This window comes from Ruditapes philippinarum, unplaced genomic scaffold (assembly GCF_026571515.1).
Source record: "Ruditapes philippinarum isolate M1 unplaced genomic scaffold, ASM2657151v2 ctg635_1_1_1_1, whole genome shotgun sequence".
Taxonomy (NCBI): Eukaryota; Metazoa; Mollusca; class Bivalvia; order Venerida; family Veneridae; genus Ruditapes; species Ruditapes philippinarum.
Window position 1 is genome coordinate 674,008 of NW_026852468.1, and position 9,148 is coordinate 683,155.

Sequence of the window (9,148 nt, forward strand, 5' to 3'; positions counted from 1 at the left end):
TCAGTACAGTACAGTACAATATATAGCATAAAAGTGTGCCGTACAGAACATGAAGAATTTTCCAAGAAAACACAAATTTAGAGAAAAAAACTAATAATTAAAATAAGTATGTGACAACTTTTAACTCAAGGAGCATGTGTTTAAGTCTAACTGGCAGCACTACCATGTTTCGTCACGCGACACCAGATAGTGCTGCAAATAGACTCAAATAACTCGCTTATTTAGGGGAGTAACTGGTCCCCGATCATAAACAGGGGGTTTCATATACCAAAATGTTCGGTTGGGTCCCTAGATTACGAAATAGGATTTCATTTTTGCCATAAGTGCTGGCGGACTAAGAAATCCAAGATGGCGTCCAAGATGGCCGCCAAAAATATGAAAATAATCATTTATTATTTATTACTTAAATTTGCAAGCATTAACTTTTTAAAAAAGTTGTTTTTTTAAACATTTTGATATTAAATATATTTATTAAATTTAGTTTGAGTATCTATTAATAATGTTAGTAGAATTTTTATGATAAAAAACGATAATTTAGGCTAAATATTTCTAAAAATTGCTGTTTTTTTAAATATGTGCTTTACATTTTCTATTTTTTTCTTGCAATTCAATAATGATTTGTTTCCTTATGACTGATTTACAGGAAACAACTTTTTTTACAAACAAAATGTGCCAATGAAAGTTATCATTTTAGTATAACTTTTAAGATAATTTTGTTTTTAAGTGGGTGGGGTAAAATGGTAATTTTATTAAAATTTAAAAATACTTCAGATTACTTTATATTGACTGTCTAAAAGACTATATCTACTCCTTATTACATATTTCAGAGTCATTGCTCAATAGACAATGCCCTAGTTGTGAAATATGAGGAAAATACATGTTGTTTTTTTCAATTTAAAACCTGTGACTTAATGTTTTAACAGTCAATTTTTGCACTTTCTTTCTTTTCCCTCAAAATATTTTATACATATAAATTCTTTCTGGCATATTTTATCAGTAAATTAAACATCGAGAATTTGTTTTTCTTTCCAAAACGTGTTCTACTTTAATTGTCATTTAAGTATGTAAGTGAGTGGATGGGGGTGACATAGCAAATGTATTTAATACTATTAGGAATTTGCAATATTTAAAGATAAACAAAATTTAAAGAAATTAATGTTTGAAATTTTATTGCATCATTTTATCAAATATGTTTCAAAATGCAGTTATATTGTCACTTGTATGAAATAAGTATTTTCCATGTAAAAATAGGAAAACAAGAGGGCCTGATGGTCCTGGCTCCCTCACCTGATATATTCTGTCAGAAAAGGTCCAAAATTTTAAATTTTCAGTGTTGATTTAAAGTCAGTAATGAGGTTACATTGGGTTTGTCATTTTTTACCCTAGCTGATTTAAAAACGAATATTTGTAGAATGCCCAATGATGAATATCTATCTAAGCATGTAGCAATGTAGTTTCATAATTTCATAACTAAGACTTAAATGTATTTTCCTATATCCAAGTCAATATAAAAACTAAAGTGGACCAGGGTAGGGTTAATTTTGGACCCCACAGCCATGGTTTATATATTTTTGTAGAGTCCTTTTCAAAGAAACATCAGGCATGCACTGGAGTCAAAAAGTCCACACTTAATAAAGGTTATTTAAGTTTAGCAGAGTTACATGTACATGTTAAAACATATTTTAAGCTTTTTATGTAAAATTACAATGCCAAGGCTTTTGATATTTGGCATGGTATTATTGCTTAGTGGTGCATAATACAAATGTTTGACCTCTTAAAAATGACAACCTATAATGTGGCCTTATTACTGACTTTTGAATCGCAGAATTGTGACCTTTTCCAGTAAATCTTTTCTCAAGTAAACATGGACCGCAATAATGGCCTCTTTTTAATACTTATTAGCAGCTTGAACGTTGTAGATGGCGGACATGAATATATAGCAAACAGATTGCCTGCAACAACCCTTGTCCCTAAGCGGCAGGGGAGTAAAATAGATAAATTATTAGGCCTGCATGTTGAACAAAACTGATATGAAGACATTTTAGAAACGTAGATGTAAAATAATTTCACATAAAGCAAACTTTAGGAAAATAGATTGACAAAAAAATAAAGCATCACTAGAAAACTTTTTTCAATAAAAGTCGAACTGGTAAATACAGTAACCAATAGTTTTCCTTCATTACTCATTAAACTCATTAAAGGCGCTCAGAAACAAATATCGTTTAGAAAAGCAAAATATCTTTTACTTCTAACATAAATTATTTTATAATGTTGGAATAATGGTTTTAGAGAAGATGTTTGGTACTTGTTATCTTACGAAAGTAGCACTAAATGTAAAATAATTTGTCCATAAAAGTAGCAAAATGTAAACAAAGTAGTATTTTGGACTTCTATACAAATACTATAACTGTACTTATGCCAAAAAAAAAAAAAAAAGGAACAGAATGAAAAAGATAGTTCTTTGGTAATTAGCCAATGAGTAATTATTTGGATACTATTAAAAGAATACCAACATGAAAAAACTTTTTGAGAAATAAAAATGAAATCATTTCTGAGGCATAATGGGCCTTTAAGATTTTAACTCTATGGATATTAATTTAATTTAATCCACAAAATTGGCATCCCTTTATGCATGTCTGCTATAAGTAATCATTGTTGCCTCAAAGAGTGAAATCTATTTTTAAAATTAATTAGTATAGTTTTTCATATATTCGAGCAAGTGACCCAACAATTGTTATTTAAAAGTAAGCACAGCTAAGTGCATTTCAGAAATGATAATATCTGTAACATGCAAGCAGTTTTCGGACTGTAATATCCATCCTAAGTTTACCTAACAATAGTCGGCAACAGAGTTGCTGGGTAGCTCATGGGCCGGTTTCAGAGAGACAGATTGTTCCGATCTGACAGTCAAACAGGTTCCTTTTCTTCCATAATATATTCTATCATATTTTAAATATGGTTAACCTCAATATTAACGTTTTCAGTGGAAATTAATGTCAATTCCATCCTTTACTAATTATTATTACAAGTTATTAATCATTTCAACATATTAAAATTTTGATTATATTGCATTTTCGAAACTTATAAATTTTGCAACATCGTAAAATATAGTATTTTCTATCGCCGCACTCATTCAGTAACGAAATATTTGATAGTGACAATTTTGTTGTATAGACATATGAAAAGAATAAGCTAAAATCTTGAATATTCGGGTGGGGCGTCCGTGGCCGAAGTGGTCGTGGCCTTCAAAATTTGTTGTTCCTCACCCACTGTGGGTTCAAATCATCCGTAGCAAGGACTATTGGATTCTTTCAATGTGAGGAAGCTATCTCAGGCTAGCTTAACGCAACATGGGTGGTTCTATCAGGATGTCCCGTTTGTGGCCCTGAAATAATGCACGGAAGGGACCTGAGGTCTTCATCTTACAGTAAAGTTGGAGCATCGCCATATAAGCTGTGACGTAAAACCGCAATCAAACAACAAAGCATAAATAATTGGTCTAAAATTTCTAACTTCATATGTTAGAAAGATATGTTGTAAAAGTTCATGAAGAAGTGGAAAGAAATAAGGAACGTGTAAATAGATTTGCTGTTTAAATTTTAAGCATTTTAAAATTGAAATTATACTTATATTCTCATAATTTCACAATTGTGCATTGTCTTATACAGCAATGACTCTGAAATTTAAGATAAATTTAGATGTAAGTCTTTTAGGTTGGTCAAAAAAAGGTTATATTAGGATACTTAGCAGTATTTTGAAATTTAAATAAATTCATCATTCCCATAACCCCCACTTAAAAATACACACTATCGCCAAAAATGTAATTAAATGAAAATTTTATGTTAGATTTTGAATTTTAACAAGAGCCACCACCCAAATTTAGTACTTTGACATGATGGTCAAGATCATTTAAGGTTAAAGTAGATCAAAAAACTTTTAGAAGTCTGTCAAAAAGGTTTGTTTTGTCCAAGTAATGAAATAATCCATTGATTAATTACCAAATTACAGGCCAATTATTTGATAATCTGTTAATATTTCAATTAAGATTTTCTTCAAAGGTCAAGGTCATTCATGAGTTAAAAGTAAATTTTAAATTTAATATTACATAAAGGTCCTGACCTAAAACGGTCTTGGAAATAAAAAGTTATCAAATTTATAACAAGTTTAAGCCAGTTACAGAAATACCAAAAATGAAACAAGAGAATTTCATTTAATTTGGACATTAACAGTCCAATGTTCAAGCTTAAGGTCAAGGCAAAAATCTTAATTATTAAATACAAATATTGGTAACAAGTTGTGTATAAATGAAATCCGTTACATAAATAACAAAAATTATGAACAATTTAAAAATTTTACTTTCACAGTCCCAAGATTATTTAAAGTTCAAGTTCAAAGTCAGTTCCACCTTTTTATTGTCATTTTAATTAGCATTTTTTGGGATAGTGTGTCCCTTGTCCAAAGTGTTGTTTTGTCAATGTATGAAGATAAATCCATAAATTAATTACCATGATATCAGAACAGCCAATTGTAGCAAATATCAGTAGAAATTCAAATTATTTTACCTTCAAGGTCAATGTCATAAAAAGCCAAGGTCAATTTAAATTTATACATGAAAGTCATATCCTATAAAGAATGTTGTGTTATAATATTGAAGTGAATCCATTTATCATTAACAAAGTTATAGCCAGTTTACAGCCCCCCCCCCACACACACACACACATAAAATAAATAAATTTTCTATAATTTGACCTTCAAGGTCAATGTTATTTATGAGTGAAGATCAAGGTCTGTCTGGTTAACTCGAAGGTCAATCCTAAAAATATTATTATGTTCAAGTTTGAAGACAATCCATTAGAAAATAACAAAGTTATTTAAAAGCAAAAATCAGAAAAAATATAGCAAAATTTAGACATTTGACCTTGGAGGTCAAGGTCATTTATGAATGAAGGTAAATTTAGTCTTGTCTACTTAAAGATCTTGCCCCAAGGTTGTTGTGGCCAAGTATGAAGACAAAACATAAAGAAGATTAAAAGTAATGATCACAGTTAAAGTTTGCTGACGGAAACGTCAACACCGACATGACTGTAACAATACCTCTATTCTTTTAATTATTTTTTTTTTATTTTATCTATTTTTATATATTTTTTTTTAAGTCGAGCTTAACATGTTGTTTTCTTTAAAATCAGTCATTATAATTAATCTTTTATTAAAAAGAGAGAATAAAATAAGAAATTGTATCAAGTATTTTTAAAATCACATTTTTTCCGTATATTTTCCGTAATTATTTTTTTTTTCATCAAAAAATATAATTACCTTAAAATACATATTAAAAACTGCATTTAAGGAACACAATTAATACAAGAATGAAAAGAAAGAACTTATTACTAATTTTTAACTGCCAAAATTCAAGTAATATAAAGTAAATTATAATTTTCATATTTTTGGCGGCCATCTTGGACGCCATCTTGAATTTCTTAGTCCGCCAGCACTTTCGGGGAAAATGAAATTCAATTTCGTAATCTAGGGACTCAACCGAACATTTTGGTATATGAAACCCTCTGTTTATGATCGGGGACCAGTTAGGTGTTCCTAAGCTTAACAAATTTGCAGCCTGTTCCAGATGCCGGACTAGTGAGAATGGTTTGAATTGATTTCAAACAATTCTCCATATTCGAGCTTTCATGGAAACTAGTTTCACTTTAATCAGCAAAGAATTTAGAGTAGACTGAAAAAGGACATGATTTTTTCCGTATTCTAATGTATATCTCCCTAAGTAATGATTTAATCACAGTCATTAGCTGTTCCCATATGCACTGCATTGAAATTAAAGATTACCTTGTTTATTTATTTTTCATTAAAATATCGTGCACAGTACAATATTGAAGACTTCTGATTGTTATCATTCACAACTCAATTAATTTTAACATTTCGCAATAGCCCCGAGACATTATATGACGTATTCGTTTGTTTTGTTTTTTTGTTTTTTTTCTTTTGTTTTTGTTTGTTTTTTTGTTTTGTTTTTTTATTAATTATTATGCTAAAAATATTAAAGAGTATTTTAAACGAAACTTGAAATAAAATATAACGGATAATGACAACAAAAGTGTTTGCACATAAATTAAATACATGCCGATATTATTTTTTCATCATAACATTAGTGCTGATACTGACTACATTTGGAATAAATAACTTAGGTTTGTCGACTTTAGTTTGATTTGTTTTTAAATATAATAATTTGATATTTTGCATGATATATTTATGTGTCTTTATAAGATATTTGTGTCTTTAATGCAATCAAGGGGCGACACCCAATAACTATTTCAATTATATGTGTTGTTTTGGTCTATGCCAGATTTCATATCTTGGATTCCAAGAATCGTGCAAGATGTGTGTTCATTTAGTAAGAAATCTTTTCAAGTATCTGAAAATTTCACTCTGATATTACATATATCCTGTCTCTACGAATTTCAATTAAATTACCCTTTTTACGCATAATGCATCTGAACAATATTTTGTGACCTAGATTTTGACATGTTTTTTTTCCAATCGAAACATGCGAGTTAATCCAATGTTTTAATTAAATTATGATATAGAATGGATTTAGTTGCAGTGATCGTGCGTGAGCAAGTCTCGATGATAAACTCACTTTACACTTATTATTATTTTCTTTTATATCATTTTTTCCAATCATTTTCAGTAGATTGATTATTTAAGTTATTGTGTCTTCTACTCTAATCTGTTGTTTGCATGTATATTTTTTTTTCGCAGATGTCATACATGTATTTCATAATAAAAAAGATCTGTTAAACTGTACAATCTAGTTTTAGGAACCTTCAGTTTCAGACTATAGTATACAAAAAGGTCACATAAACGAAAACCAGGTCGTATTTCAGTAAACGTTTATATTTAATCATAACCATTTACATATTTATTATTTAGAGACTAAACATGGTAAAATGCAAGCACCTAGTTACTATAGCAGCGGTGGAATATTCGAAAATCTCCGACATGTTGGACTTTTGAATGATTCATACATGAAGCAAACACAGGTACTTTTTATCTGTTTTTCTTTTACATTAGATTCTCATATACCTTTTTAGATTAAATGGTAGAATATGAAGATTTTGTTTGTACATCTATAATTTCTGCCAAGAAATAAACATTATTAAAAATATTTTTTTTATAACAAAACCCTCCTTTCAAACATATTGGGATAAATTTTTCAGGTTTTCATTTCGGTGAAATTGCTTCTTATTTGCAATGTAGGTAGCTAGGATTACATCGAATTTGCACATATAATTTAGCCAACTTGTAAACGTAGGCCCTGATGGTTGTTGAAATATTTATTAGATCAACCACGTATCATGGCGTCCGCGCATCTGACAGTTAGTTAGTTAGTTAAACAAAGTTTTGTTCAAAAGCCTAATTTATGAAGAACCGTAATAATATCTTAACAGTTATATATCATGAAAGAAATGGGGAATATTGCGTGAATATGTTATTTTGGCGGGTTGTATGGCTCGAGTTGTATTGCTACTAGCCCGCATGTCAAGTTTGAGCAATCAACATTAGTGATATGATCCTCACTGTCTTATAATATATTCAACAATTTATAAAATATATATAATATAAAATAAATAAAAAGCGTCAGAACCGAAGGGATTACCGGTATCTTTCTGATGAATAGGCTTTAGAATGAGCACATTCATCATGTATAAACTGTTCAAGCAGTATCGATTGCACGAGTATGTAAATGTATTTAGTTATTTGTTAGATATGAGATAAACTATTTGGCAATAATTTAAAAAAAAAAAAATTTAATTTAATATCAATTATTTTCATGGCAATCATCATACAAGTGCGCACACGTGTAAACTTCTTATTTGTTTTTTATTTCAGGACAAAGATACACTTATGTTGGCCAGGAAAGACTTAATGAAAAGAGTTTGTTCCGCACTGCACGAAAAACGATTGGTTGATCCAGCGCTTATACGGCTTTATCGCAACGAATATCTTCAAAATTTACTTGTCAATTTACAGCGGAAACTCTTATATTGTTATCTGCCCAAAGACTCAAAAATTCAAATCTGGTTGAACGATGCGGAACAAGCTGATGAAAATAACAAAGATATGGTTGATGAGAACGACGATTTGGAAAACAATAACAACAAATTCTTCTATCTGAAATACGTGAAGGACAAGTTTGTTGAAGAAATAGTGTGGAATTATAAAAAGATTATAATAGTGAGACATCCACTTGTTAGACTACTTTCTACCTATCTTACTAAATTTTATAATCGATCTCTTGAATCAGAACGGCAATTTTTTTACAGCAAAATTCTGGAAACAAAGTGATCCCTCGGAAGCATTAATCACAACAAAATAACATAAGAATTGCAGACTCAGTTTGATTGAGTCTGTACATGAGGGATAATGAATGTGTGCAACATCTCTCACGCCCCCTAGCACCGGCTTGAGCGTTACTCAATTCTAAACACTCTATAGTGTTGGCATCAATGATCCCGAAGGACCAGAAAATATAACAACACTGAAGTGAAGTACGGGGCAACTTTTTACGGCTGCCACACGGCACTTGACACCTGCTGTTGTGAAGTACAAAATTCTGGAAACAATGTGATCCCTCGGAAGCATTAATCACAACAAAATAACATAAGAATTGCAGACTCGGTTTGATTGAGTCTGTACAGTCTTAAAATTTTATTCTGATAATCCACAAATCAAAAGAGAATTTTCAGAATCTTTAGACTATGCATCCAAGTCCCTTTCATTTGAGAACTTCCTGACATACTGGACAGACACCTTTGATATAAAGTCGTATGTCACTGAGCATTTAGTGCCGTATTTCTATTTGTGCAATCCGTGTGGTGTGCCGTATGACTTTATTGCAAAGCTCGAAACATTACAAAGTGATGTTGAATTCATATTTGAGAAGAATAAATTACAAGTCCCGTCATTTTCAACGGACAACTTTAATATGAGTTTAACTACAGATGGCATACTTGAGGAATATTTCGAAACAATTCCTGAACCATTAATTAAAAAGATTTGGCATATATTGAAATATGACTTTTTAATGTTTGGATACAATTTACCGCACTGGTTTAAACTGAAACTGAATTCCAGATGA

The 9,148-nt window shown here is 30.3% G+C and overlaps 1 pseudogene; it reads left to right on the forward strand.

Moving 5' to 3' along the window:
* The first annotated feature begins 6,956 nt into the window (after window positions 1–6,956).
* Window positions 6,957–9,148, forward strand: LOC132713715 (carbohydrate sulfotransferase 11-like; annotated as a pseudogene).